General features: G+C 43.7%; 1 long non-coding RNA gene across 1 annotated transcript; it reads right to left on the bottom strand.

The window, feature by feature from the left end:
• Window positions 1-1,694: 1,694 nt before the first annotated feature.
• Window positions 1,695-10,359, bottom strand: LOC131479431 (uncharacterized). Its single transcript, XR_009244866.1, has 3 exons — window positions 10,283-10,359; window positions 7,105-7,234; window positions 1,695-1,853 (listed from the first exon to the last, which is right to left on the bottom strand). It is a non-coding gene; the product is annotated as an uncharacterized LOC131479431 (long non-coding RNA).
• Between the last annotated feature and the right edge of the window lie 4,483 nt (window positions 10,360-14,842).

Raw genomic sequence — 14,842 nt, 5'->3', positions numbered from 1 at the left:
GTGTTATGTACAAACTCCACCTTTTTTCTACTGTAAAAATATTAAACAAGTTATTCTTATATATTATACATTTTCATATACCAGGTTTTAAAAATTATTTTTATTTGAAAGATTATTGAGTTACATAAAGACAGAAGGAGACAGAGTGAGAGGGAGATGGTTTATCTGCTGGTGCACTCTCCAAAGAGTCCCATGGCTGCTGCTAGGTCACTCTGAAGCCAGGAGCCAGGAGCTTCATGTGAGTGTCCGACATGAATGCAGGGTCCCAGGCACTTGAGCTACCTTCTGTTGCTTTCCCAGGCACGTTGGGAGGAAACTTTCATGGAAGTGGAGCTAACAGGACCAGAACAAGAGCCCACATAGGATGCTAGCGGCAAAGGAAAGCTTAGCCTGCTACGCCATGGCGCTGGCAGCAAAGTTTCTTATTTTTATAAGCCAATCATTAATGAATGTAGGATACATCACCAAGATGAATCACAATCTCAATGAAAATCTACTATCATTATATTAATAAACACCGAGCCTAGCACCGGACCTAGTGTTAAGACGCCACTTGGAGCAGCTGCATCCCATTCAAGTAGCAGTGTGAGCTGACGCTCTGCCCGGCTTCCAGCTCACTGCTGAGGAAGACCTGCAGAGGCAAAAAGTGAGGGGCCACCCGATCAGGTCCCCGAAGCAACAAATAGCCCAGCTGTGACTCTTCACTCAGCCTTGGCTACTGTGAGCACTGAGGGTGTGGGCGAGCACACCGGGGCTCACTCTCATGTATCTGTCTCTCAAATTAATCAAACAGGAAAAGTGGCATACTCTGACACACTTATGTATGAAGTTGCATACGCATTTTTAGGTAAGAAAGAAATCAGTCTAAGGGTATGAGACAAGTATAAGGAAATGAAGCTTCTGCAGCAAAGCCTGACGCAGCTCCGCAGCACGTCTTGGGAGCACATCATGCAGGAAGCCCAGTATCTCACTCTATGAAGTCCTGCCATACCCCAGTCGGTTTATGAATGGTCCCAACATTTCTCCCACACAAGGAACCCTAGCAACATTCTAATTGAGCTACCCTGTCTTACAACTTCAGATATTTAAACCTGGAAGAAATTGTGTCTATTGCACATGCAGTGAACAAGAGTGTTTTCTCTGGTACAAGCAGTAAGCCTAACTATTTCCTACAGAGACTGTCTTTGTTACTAAAGAATACTATATCTGGGAATGCCCTCTAACATGATGTCCTTGGTGTCTCAGAGAATGGAGACTTGACACTAAGAACTAGAGTTTCAACTCTTAAACCACATTCAGAGCTTCTTCACTTTAATTAGCTGGCATGTGATGGTGCAAAACCACTTGGGACTAAACAATGAGGATGCGTTAGTTCAGATCGCAACTTGGGGGCTTGGGAACTGCGACCCTCAGTCAGACATTCACCATTTCAGGTCTCAGTTATGACCATATAATATAGTAACACTTAGCTGACAAAAACATATTATGCACATGAGAGCCTGTGTGACTAAAAGACATTGCAGTGACTTAAAATAAATGGTTTCAGCTCAATGAACATTCCAATGCTTGGAATACTTTATTTCTCACTGGGATTAAAGAATGATTCTGGAATAATAGATCTGAAGCACCAGGCACTGACCTGTGTACAAAGACTTCGCATTGGCTGGGTGGCTCCACAGTCGTCCCATCATGCTCTGGTCGCAGGCTGGGTGGCTCCACAGTGATCACACCTTGCCTGGTCACAGGCTCCTTGCAGCTGTTCACACTCTCTGTAATGGTCACAGTCTGGTCTTGCGGAAGTCCCTACATCCATCACATCCTTTGCCCTGGGCATTTCCTTGAGCAGACACCTCCTGACAGACACAGGGAGATGTGGAAATTCAAGTTATTATTACGGCTGCAACCCCGAACTAACATTTCATGAAAACAAGCTACCTTCATTGACGAAGGCCGCCATCAGATTCTTTCTGTACATCAGCATCTTCACGAACTCAAACAGCTGTGGGAGAAGAACACTTAAATATATAAAACTAGGCATCATGACCTGATACTCTATGTACAAAAGTTTGTCTTCCTACAGATTCAATACTGAAATCAATACTTTTGCAGGCCAAGTGATGTTTTCAGCTGGCCTTTAAAATGAATGCAAATCCCATGAATGAGTTTCGAAGCATAATAACTGTATTATGCTGCTCAGAAGTTTGTTTCTTGAGACAGAAGTCTGCATTGGTCCTGGTCCATTATATCATATCTAGAATTTGTCTCTAACACTGAATTATCTCTGGGTTTAAATATATTGTGGTAGTGCTGTCTCTGAAAAGATATCTACCTCTCAATCCTTGCAGAATCTGAAAATTTACTTTTGTGTGTTACAGTGTGCTATTTCACATGTATGAATGATATTCTACACTTATCAATATATACAGCAGATATTAGTATTGATATTTATCAGCTAAGACAGACAACAGTGACAAAGGCCGTGGCCTAGTGGTTAAAGTCCTTCCTTGAATGCGCCGGGATCCCATGCGTACGTAGGTTCTAATCCTGGCAGCTCCACTTTCCATACAGCTCCCTGCCTGGGTGGGCAGTCTGGATGGCCCAAAGCCTTGGGACCCTGACCCCAAGTGGGAGACCTGGAGGAGGTTCCTGGCTCCTGGCTCCAGATCAGCACAGCACCGGCCTTTGAACTCATTTGGGGAGTGAATCATCGCTGGAGGATCTTCTCTGTCTCTCCTACTATCTGTGTATCTGACCTTGTAATAAAAATAAATAAATAAAATAAATGTGAAAACACATGAGTGGTAGTCGCAAATAAAGGCAAGCTAACGACAGCATTTTTTTCCATTAAAATCTTTAAATTGCGCAAGGTGTGATAATGTAGTGGTTGAGGTCCTCGCCTTGCACAAGCCAGAATCCCATATGGTTACCGGTTCTAATCCCGGTGGCCCTGCTTCCCATCCAGCTCCCTGCTTGTGGCCTGCGAAAGTAATCAAGGACGGCCCAAAGCCTTGGGACCCTGAACCCACATGGGAGACCTGGAGGAGGTTTCTTGCTCCTGGCTTCAGATCGGCACAGCACCGGCCATTATGGTCACCTGGGGAGTGAGTCATTGGCTGGAAGATCTTTCTCTCTGTCTCTCCTCCTCTCTGTATATCTGACTTTGCAATAAAATAAATAAATCTTTAAAGCAAATCTTTACATTGAGATGAAGATGGAAGTGTCAAAATAGACAAATATTGGTACACTGCATCTTCACAGATGGAACAACTACCAGGAAGTGAAGAATAGGAAAAGGGGACTGACAGGTTTGGGGGTGAGGTTTGGCTCCTAGCATTACAGACAATGGAGAGCACTGGCTCCCCCGTAGATGCTCCATTGCTCATAGGCGACCTTTGTCCTTATCTGCTCCTGGGACTTCCAGAGCTAAGCTGCCTACCTGGGGTCCACTAAAAGGACTAACAGAGTTGGTGCCAAATAAGTACAAGAAAACAGGACAACCTTTCAATGCAGAAACACTTCTCTTGGTGATGCTAGCTGTTACCATGACAACCTCCTCCCGGGCAAGTAATTGTGTTTGCTGGACTTATATTTCTTATTCACCAGTTAACAGACCAGTAATCTGGATCAATGTCACAGTTCTAGTATACCTTTAATTATTTGGTTGCAAGATCCTTATGATCTTAGGGGACCTCTTAAGGCTGAAGAGGAGAGGATGAAATTACATGACCCTTATCAGACAGGGTCTGATGGCATACCCAGCTGCAGAGGATATGAGGAACACCATTTACATGCATCTCCACAATCATGCCTGATGGCTCTTAAACAGCAGAAAAGAACCTCAGTTGTTTCTATCAAAGCTACTGGATTTTATTGTCATATTCTTAACCAGACTCATTCAAGACGTATATACATATATATTTACATATTTATATTTACATATGTACAGTAAAGCCTAGGTCATGTCATTGGATACATTGAGGATGCATTGAGGATAGCCCTGTGACAAGTGCACACGTCACTGTACTCTAATAAAACAGCAGTCCGAGGCCCATAATCATTCCCTTCAAATGAGAGTAAACACCCCAGATTCTATCACCTTGTATACAGCAGGCTGGTCTCCTCCAGCTCCTGATTGACCTCAGCAGCCTGCACAAATTCATCGGTGGAAATTAGCAATGGCACTAAAACCACTTGAGATTTGGCAAGGACAGGTTGCTAACCAAAGTGGTTTCTTTCCATTTACCACCAGGAAAGAGCAGGCAGTTCCTCTATAGGAACAGATCATCAGGTTTGGCTCCCTGTACTAGGTGTTCTTGCCACCCTTGCTTAAATTCTAGCATTAGCATTAATTTTTTTCCACCCAGTCTTTCTATGTTTTGAGAGTCCATATATGTATCTGGCTGGCAGTACAATGTCCAGACCTTAGGCAGAAATCTCAAATACCGTATGCCTTCACATGATTCTTCACGAAGTAGAGATTTAGAAGACTCATAGGATTGCAAATTACTGCAATAACTGCAACTGCCGCAGTTGCAGGGCCTGCATTGCATCACTCAAAACAAACAATTGTATTCAGGACCCATCAATTTGGAATTGACCATGTTGCTTCTGGAAGATAAACTACAACCTATCAATCAAAGACTTTCATTAAAGAGTGCCTGGGATTATATCCCCTTTTGTGTTACCCCTGTTCCTTAGAATCAATCTTTGTTACCTTGGGATAGCGCAAGATATCATTTGTGGTGCCAAGGAAATGTTTCTGGTCAATAGTTTGAATTGGAATGAGAAATTAGATCCATTTTCGGGGAAGTTACACAAGGTTCCAGGGTTAAGATATTTACCTGGTTTACTGAACATATGTCTCATGTTAGTGTTTACCAATGCCTAATTTATTGGAGAGTAGGAATTATTATTTTGATCATACTAACATAATGCCTTTTTTTTGCAGGAAAATCATAAATTTATTGAAGTTTATATATTACACAATATTATTTATTCGGCATTTCATAGGTTGATCACTACTTTTTAGCTCATTAGGCCCATAAGCTTCTATTTTAAATTAATTGGCGGAAGAATAAAAATGGAAGAATAGAGTAAGGACACATTCAAACACACAGAAAAACATCAGCCACTGTGAAGCCGAGAGGGCAAATTCCAGAAAATAGAAGAGGACAGAACAACAGCAGAGGGATACCTGGAGACTGACAGAAACAGGAAAGCAGCCTACACAGTGGTGTGGTGTTGCAGTGACTGATACTCCAGTGACATTCAGCTAATGGCGATCTGAACTCCACCGGCAGCTGAAACTACACCAGCAACAAGGTGGGAAAGGACATTCACCGTGAACTTGGGAGGTGAACCCAGACAAAGAACTGCCTGTCCTGCTGGTCTGTTTGATTTGACCAGGAGAAGAGACAGAGCAGCAGATCCCATATGGGCAGTGCGGGAGTAGGGTGGGTTCCAGCCCAGTCTGTCACCTAGAGCTGCATAGGGCATCTTTTGTTTAAGGAGGCAAGGGACATGGATAGCACTGTGCATGCACTGAGCTGGGAATGAACTCATTCCACTCAGTGAACAGGAACAAGGTGGAATCCTCCAGGCTCTACCCCAGATAGGTCTGGGTAGCCCTCAGACCTGATGGCCAGCAGATCAAGAACTCTAGTAGTGGCATATCAGGTGCCATTTCATATGGTGTAGCAAAGAGTTTAAGACTGCAGGGGACAACAGTGAGCTGCACATATACTAAACTCAGTGAGAACTCACTGAGCTCAGTGCATTGCACTGGTCATGCAGGAAAATAATACCAACTTTGGCACTATACGGGTCAAAATAGGTCCATGTGGCCTTCAAACCTAATGGTCAACAGATTCAGGCAAGATCACCAATAACAACCTAGGTTTATAGGACACTGGTGTCTCCCTAATCCTGGGACCTGCTCCAACCAAAAGTGGGAGAAAGGTTGTACAGGCAATGGTTCAGCCTCAGCACGGTACCAAAGGAGGTGGAGATTGGTGAGCCAGGAGTTGGGGCTACGGAGTTCTTTGTGTAAATCTAACATAAGAACCCAGAATGGAACTCTCTAGAAGGAGTAGACAAGTGACTGCAAACAAACAGCTGTGTGCCAGAGTAAGTAAAATCAAACTATAGATCTGTGGATGACAGAGCTTAGAAATCGGTCCCAAAGAGAAGAATCTGCCCCAACCAGAAGTACAGTGACCAAAGGAAAAAGCAGAGACAGAGGCACAATGAATAGTTCTAAAGACTACTCTGCAAAGGAGCAAAACCTTTTGCTAACCTCAGAGCTAACTGAGGAAGACATTGAGAAATTTGGGGATACAGAATTCAAAACACTTGTTATAAACCTTCTGGTCAACAATGAGAAGCACGTAAAGCAGGTATTCAAGTAATTTAAGGAATATGTCACACTGGAAATGAATAAAATGAAAGCTGACATATCAGAAATAAAGAATACAGTAGAGCAAATTAAAAGCACAGTGGAGAGTCTCCAAAATAGAATGAAGAAGGCAGAAGAAAGAATCTGAAAATTTGAAGATATTTCCTGTCACCAGCGGGAAACAAACAAAAAGCTGGAAACAGACCGGGATGAGGCCAAACATAATGACTTTTTGCATTATGTCCATTTAGTGTGCAAAAATAGACCCAATGATACGAATCAATGATGTAACGCCGCTATAGCGTCAATATGCTCATGCCTCATAATTCACCACAAAGCGGAAATGAAAGAATAATTGCCAAATTCCTGGAACTCTGCAATCTCCTAAGAAACACTTGCATCCAGTCATGGGAAAAACCCTGATTCTGAAATACCAGGAAGCAAACACGAGATAGGAATAGTCTTCAGGTTTTAGAATTCCCAGGAAGGACAGTTACCTTCGATGCATCGTGTTTACTATCTACATTGAGGTACTAGGATTGGAATACTGAAATTTTGCACCATAAATCTGTATTGAAGTAATTGGATCAGAATCATACACACTGTTAATTTTTAACTGATCCATGTCAGACAATAACCCCCATTATGTATTCATATCATGCAGCTACTGATTTTCCCATAGATACTTGCTATAAACAGCCCATTCTTACTTTGTTCAAGGCACTTGCTGTTCATTCCAAGAGGTAGCTGCCCAACTGGATGTTCAATAAAAATCATTTCACCTTCTTGGAGCCTCACAAGATTTTTCTTGAAGTCTTACACTACTTGGAAACCATTCACCTGTGAAGAAATTCATAGAATACATAGGAATTAAGAAGAAACTACAAATACAAGAACTCAATTAAGAACTGAGAAAAGAATCTAACCAGAAATTTTTCAAATATTAGTGCCAACAAACATGTAAAACTTATCACTGCAATCAGGGGCATGGTGAAAAACAAAGTTGGTCATCTCACTTTACCTGGGAAATATATTATCAAGAACATTACATAAACACTAGTACAGCTGTGGGGAGGAAGCAATCCTCATATGGTGGTGATGGAACTACAAAGAAGCACACCCACTGATAGCAGCGTAAGCTTGCTTTAAAAGCTGAAATGCCATCTCTTCTGTGCAGAACTGAGAAAGAGGAAAGCAGCACCTAAGATCCCTGTCCTACTGTACTCACTGTGGCATCACGCACAGCAGCCAAGGGAGGGAAGCAAGCCGGGTCTCCATTAGCAGGGGAATGGATGAAGGAAAAGGTTACCAATACACGGTGCAATAGCATTCAGTTACAACAAGAATCAGAGCTTAGCATCTGCTGGAAAACACATGGATCTGGTGATCACTCTGCCCTTTCGTGCGTGGGAGGTGTGTTTTGAATCTCATCAGAAATTGCAACGATGATTACTTAAAGTATTTAGTGTGGTTGAGGGAAAGGTGACAGAGGGGCACTGGATAATGGGGAGAAAATCAAGTTAGATCAAAAGCATAGGGGAAGGTATTTAGAGCATGAGTTGGGGTATTACCTGGGCTGCCAACATCACATGTTGGAAGTGCCTGGACTTCAATCTAGGCTCAATCCTAGCTTCCTGGTGATGTGCACCTTGGCAGGCAGCAGCTCAATCAGCCAGGATCCTGGATGGAGCTCTAGAAGCTGGGCTTCAGCCTGGCCAGGCCTTGATCATGTGGGCACCTGCAGTAAAACAGGTGGAATATATCTGTGTATGTGTGTGTGTGTCTTTCAAGTGAGTAAATTAAAAAGAGAAGTAAACACAACAACAACCTTACAAATGAGTAAATATAAAAAACAAAACTGCACTGCACGGGGTTATCTCTCAGAACAACGCATTACAGCGCCCCAGAGCAGATGGCAAGCCGCAAGCAGAAGGACAGTGACAGCAATGCCACAACTCAGGACTGAACTCTTCACCAGTAAATCTCTTCAGCTGCATACGTCAACCCAATGTTGACAGTAAAAATGAGTAATTCTTTATAGGGAAGATAGTAAGGGCTAAAGGATGACACAATTATATAAAATAAAGATGAAAACCTGTCTCAAACACACAGAGGGTGCTGAAGGCACCATGGTGTAAGTTAACTTATGCATGTATTGAGGCAGGCACTTGGGCTAGTGTTGTGGTGCAACAGGTCAAGCTGTCACATACGACAACAACAGGACAACTTGAATCCTGGCTTCCTATTTCGCTTTTAAAGGATTTCTTTAGTTTTTGAAAGGCAGAGTTATAGAGCAGGATAGACAGATCTCCTGTTAGCTGATACACTCCACTCCTTTTCAACAGCCAGGGCCAAGCCAGGTCCAGACCAGGAACATGGAGCTCCACGCATGTCTCCCACATGGGTGGCCACGCTGCAAGCAACTGGGCCATCTTCTGATCCTTCCAAAGGTGTAAGAACCTTATAGAGCCATCAGTTTTTACTCTAGGCTACTCCATTTCCTATCCAGCTCCCTCATGTTGTGCCTGACAAAGCTACATAAGATGTCCCAAGTCCTTGGGCCCCTGCATCCACTCCTGTCTCCTGGCTTTGCCCTACATTTGCCCTGGTTTGGGGAGCTATTTAAGGAGCGAACTAGTGCACAACAGACTCTCTGCCTCTCCCTCTCTGTCTGTAACTGCTTTTCCGATACAGGAAAGAAATCGTCATGAGAAAATAAGGACAGAGATTCCCCGCTCCACTGTTCACCCCCTGAATGGGTCCTGACGGCTAAGAGTGGGGGGACAGGCGAAAGCCAGGAGACTCCAACACGTTCTCCCATAGAGGAGAACCTAAGCACTTAGGCCATCTGCCACAATTTCCATTTTTCATTAGTAGAGAGAGAAATCAGAAGTAGAACAAGCAAGACTTGAACTTATACTTACATGGGATATCAACATTGTAGGCAGAAGCCTAACACACTGCACCACAGTCCCTGCTGCTAAAGGAAATCCACGGAGATGCTTAAGAACAGATAACAAAATAGCAAAAGGAAGTAATATCATCCTAAGTGATCATAGGCATTGTCAAGTCTGTGCTGGGGAAATGAGAAATGGAAAGAGACTTAGAACCTTCTGTGACAATTTAGAATGCAAGCCAGCACACCTGGAACTGCGAATCTGGAGGAAAAGGGAGCAGAAAATATGGGCTTAGAAACAATTGTGAAACTCTCCCAACATTTTTTTTTAAAGATTTATTCAGTTTATTACAAAGTCAGATATACAGAGAGGAGGAGAGACAGAGAGGAAGATCTTCCGTCCGATGATTCACTCCCCAAGTGAGCCGCAACGGGCCGGTGCGCGCCGATCCGACGCTGGGAACCAGGAACCTCTTCCGGGTCTCCCATGTGGGTGCAGGGTCCCAAAGCATTGGGCCGTCCTCGACTGCTTTCCCAGGCCACAGGCAGGGAGCTGGATGGGAAGTGGAGCTGCCGGGATTAGAACCGGCGCCCATATGGGATCCCGGGGCTTTCTAGGCGAGGACTTTAGCCACTAGGCCCGAAACTCTCCCTACATTTTGTGAAAGGCCTCAATTTACACTTTCAACTTGCTCGGAAACTCGAATCAAAGAGATACAAAGAAAACTGTTCAGGACAAATCATGACCAAGTTACTGTAATCTAAACATGAAGAGAACACTTCGAAAGTGGCCAAAGACAGAGAAGCACAGAGCATAGCAAGGTACAACCAGGAATGCATAACAGCTGCTTCCCATCACACATCAGGACACCATCACCCAGGGCCACAATCTCCCTCCTAGAAGTCACTGTCCCCCATTTCTCCTGTGAACTGTACACTCAAGGCAGGAGTAGGAAGCCAGCAGCCCCATGGGGAAACAGGACATCACTTACTAAACCCACACAGCATCCACCTGCACTGCACCTGGCAGAGTTCTCAGGGAATCGGGCAGTGCTGTCGATACGCTCATCTGCAGTTAGGCATCTCAGCGCCAGAACCTGCATGTGGTCTCACACACCTCGCAGTTCACCTACCTCGGGAGCCTGTCACTGCACAGCCACCACACACGGCCAGCTCGTTCAGCCAGCTCCTTCCACTTCTCCTATTCCAGGAGCACACACCAGTCTCTGGCGCCTCACAGTCTTTTGGCAATGTGATCACTGACATCGCGCTGTCTTCTTCATCCCTTCCAGGGCCAGAGGATGCACCACCATTGTTCTGGACGCGGTCCGGTGTGCAGGTTCCGTCTTCACGGGGTGGCGCCAGCTGAGATCCAACGCTGGGTCTGCATTCACCACGTGGGGAACAGCACCCCACTCCGGGGCCCTCCAAAGCCCACAGGACTTCTCTCTGTTTCTCATCCCAGCTTGCCAGGACATGAAACCAACTGCACAGCTGGTGGACCATCTCCAGCAGAGACACAGAGCCTGGAATTCAGAGAGGAAATGGCGGACGTGGTGCGGGAAAGCACTAAAGGCGCTGGAAGGACCCTTCCCAGACGCTTGCTGATGACGTCATCGGGAGACTACATTTCCCAGGAGACTCAGCTCTGGTTCCTTTGAAACCTAGTAGTGATCTTGTTAGCAGGAGAGAGATCTAGTGCATCAGAACTGGTCCTCATCCAGATAGCAGACATGAGATTCGGTTCTTCATTGACTAAAATTCTGACCAATTCCAATTATAGAAATAACGGGGAATTATTAAGCAGTCATAATAAATAAAGCATGAATTTTGACACATATTTTAACTTTATTAATATGTCATCTGATTTTCAAATGCAAGGACAGAAAAAGTCATATCTCTTATCACACTTCGGTTTTAGTAGGAAGTAAGAAATTTTTATTACTTCTAAAATGCCTGTTCTTCAAGTCCTTGCCTTGAACATGCCAGGATCCCATATGGGCGCCGGTTCAAAACCCAGTAGCTCAGCTTTCCATCCAGCTCCCTGCTTGTGGCCATGGAAAGCAATCGAGGATAGACCAAAGCCTTGGGATCCTGCAGCCACATAGGAGACCTGGGGGAAGTTCATGGCTTCAGATTGGTTTAGCTTTGGCCTTTGCAGTCACTTGGGGAGTGAATCATTGGACAGAAGATCTTCTCTGTCTCTCCTCCTCTCTATATATCTGCCTTTGTAATAAAAATAAATAAATCTTTAAAAAAAAACGTGTTCTCATCCAGAAGTCTGATTTGTGACTTGGCACTGGATTGAGTTGCTTAATGGGGAACAGTGCTTCGGATGTGTGGTAACACCATAGTTAACATGCCATTATCAATGTGCAATGTAAAAACATTGGAGCCCAAAGAATGCTAAATTCTATGACCCAGAATGGATCCTTTTTTGATATTTTTATTATCGTGGTTCTCTGTGGTGGCCAGTAGGAGGCACCATTTCTCCATCAATCGATACTTACCAAGATTTGTAACAGTTCAGCCACTTACAGCTTTAAGCCTATGACTGTGAAAATCAGCAATAAGGCATATCAACAATTGCGGAAATCCACAGGACATGCTTATTGCAACACAGTCGATAATTGTAAAAATGTGGAAGTAATCTAGATGCCCGTTAGCAGAAGACTGGATAAACAAACTGTGGTTCATCTAGGCTATGGAATTCTACTAAGCTATTACAAAGAATGAAATACAACAATTTACAGGCAAATGGGCGAAAATGGGGATCATTTTTCCAAGGGTAAAGAGCTAACTGGAAAAGGTCAGATATCATATGTTTGCTCTAAAATAAAAGGCACTAAAAATACAACAACACAGAGGAGGACAAACACACATGTGTAACCCTACAATGGAAGGATACAACAGAGGCCAGACCACCAGGACTCAGGGAAAATCGACCAAATGCATCTCTACTATGGAATGAAGGTAGGCATATACCTGTTTTTAAGAGATTGTGCCCTGGTGTTGCTCAATGCTAACATAGGTAGGGGATATTTTGCTCATCTTCTCAGGGAATGGCTGTGTCAGTAGGGAGGGGAGGGAACTTGGCAAGAGGGATGGGAAATGCAAGTGCTTATTAAACTGTGTCCTAAAACCAAATTTTGTAAGTATCAAGTGCAATAAAGATATTGAAAAGATAATAAAAAATAAATGTTGCAGACTGTTTTGTTAACTTAGCACATACATCCAAATGATTTTTGAGAAAAGTACCAACAGCATGCTTTGAGAAAGACAAATCTTCAATAAATGCTACTGGCAAAAATATATGTAAATATATAAAATAAAATTAGATTCCTGCCTCATAAAATTATCTCAAGGTTGGTCCAACACCTAAATTCATGTCTGACACTATGAAATTGCTACAAGAAAATGTAGGGGAGATACTTGAAAACAGCAATGAGGGTGATTATTTTTCAAGTAAGACTTCAAAGTTCAGGCAACCAAAGCAAAAGTAGAATAGTTAATATAATTCAGAAATGTCTGTATAGCCATGGAAACATCAAAAGAGTGGAGAGACACATGACACAATAGGAGAAGATTCTTGCATGCTCCTTACTCAACAAAGTATTCACATCTACAACAAGACAAACATTTAATAAAGAAATGGAACAAGAAACTGAATAGACAATTCTCAATAGAACAAATGCAATGGAGAACAAATGTGAGGGGAAAATGCTTAATATAACTAGCTGTTTAAATGCATTTTGCAACCCGAAGGGACACTGTGCACAACAGGCTAAGCCAATATGGTTGCTGGTTCAAAAACCTGACAGCTCCCTTCCAATCCAGCTTTCTACTAATAGCTTGGAAAGCATTAGAGGATGGCTCAAGTCCTTGGGTCCCTTCCCTGCACCCACTCCAAGTTCTTCATTGCTGGCTTTGGATCAGCTCATCTTTAGCTGTTGTGATCTTTTGGGGAGTGGAGCAGCAGCTAAAACATACTCTCTCTCTCTTTCTTTGTCTCTGCTTTTCAAATAAAAAATTTAATCTTTTAAAAAAATGATGAAGATATATCACTTCAACCCAAACTAAATAGTTCTTACCCTCAAAAGAGCAACACACACCAGCAAGGATGTGGTGAAGGGCAACTTCAACACACCATTGGCTTGTTGTCAGTGAGTGCGGCAACTATGGGAAATAGTGTGGAGACTTCCTTAATGGCTAGGGATACAAGTGTCATATGAGCTAGCAGGCCTAGTATCAGATATAGACCCAAAAGTCAAAAATTCATTGACTCAAAAACACACCCCATTCATCATGCTATGTATATTAAAACAATCATCTATTCAACAGACATGGTTACAGACAGAGGGGGAGCCAGAGAGAGGTTTTTAATCCAGTGGTGCACAGCCCAGATAACTTCAATGGCTGGGGCTGGGCTAAGTCAGCAGCTGCTTCTGTGTCTCCTATGTTGTGGCAGAGGTACAGGATGCACCTCACCCTGTATTATTTTCCCAGGTAAACTAGCAGGGGGCTGAATTGGAAGTGAGGTCGCTGGGACCTGACCCAGTGCTTACCTGGGATGCTGGCAATGCTGAGTAGCTTGACCTGGTGCACCTCAATGCCAGCCCCAGCACTAGGTTTATGGCAGCACTGTTGCTCCATATAGCCCAAACATAGACTCTGCCATCCCTGGATGAGTGGGGCCTTTCCCCCGTGTCTGCTGGCAGCCATCAGGTAAGCCAGGCTGGGTGCCTACGAGTACATCCAGGAGTGATGGAGAAGGAACAGTCAGATGTGATTCTATTTCTCTTTAGAGTTCAAGGCAGGCAGCACCTTTAGCTGGCCGTGTGGTGCAGAGTGCCATGCCCCACTGGCCTGCAGACTGGGATACATGGCCAAGCAAGGTTATATCATGCATAAGATTCCTGTGCAGCATCATGTCCACCAGCACAGTTTCTAAGCATATCATGCCGTGAACCAGCCAAGTGCACAAAGCCTTCAGTCTGCAGCCAAAAGGTGAGTTGGGTGGTGCCTTGATGGAGATCCAAGAATCCATGTGCATTTTAATTATTGCTTCTGTTTCTGGTGAGGCATGTCGTTGATATTCTGGCCAAAGCTGCATTGAAACTAGATTGCTTTGGGTAGTATAGACATTTTAATATTGTTAATTCTTCTATTCCACAAGAAAGGAAAAGCTTGATATGTGTTGTGCATGTTTTGCAATTTCTTTGTCTCCTTCCATTTCTGGAATTCATCTTATCTCGCTGTACTATGATACTGGCCCCAAGTACTTCTGGCTTTAACACAATGGTCCCCTACACATTAGACCAACTCCTTGCCTCCCTGAAGAGCTGTACACTCATGAAGACTACATAAACAATGATGCTGTACAGCTCTTTAGGGAGGTAAGGAGCTGACAGAGTGTAGCTTTGTGAAAGTTCTAACACTGTAGCACACTTACCTCTCTGAGCATGAGAACATTTTTGCTGTAAAATCTCTGTATTCAGAGTGCAACAGATTTTAACATATATAAGCACTCTCTGAAGAGTTTCTGACAGATG

This window comes from Ochotona princeps, unplaced genomic scaffold (assembly GCF_030435755.1).
Source record: "Ochotona princeps isolate mOchPri1 unplaced genomic scaffold, mOchPri1.hap1 HAP1_SCAFFOLD_446, whole genome shotgun sequence".
Classification (NCBI taxonomy): Eukaryota; Metazoa; Chordata; class Mammalia; order Lagomorpha; family Ochotonidae; genus Ochotona; species Ochotona princeps.
Note: the sequence above shows the minus strand (reverse complement) of the source record. Positions and strands in the feature narration are given on the sequence as shown.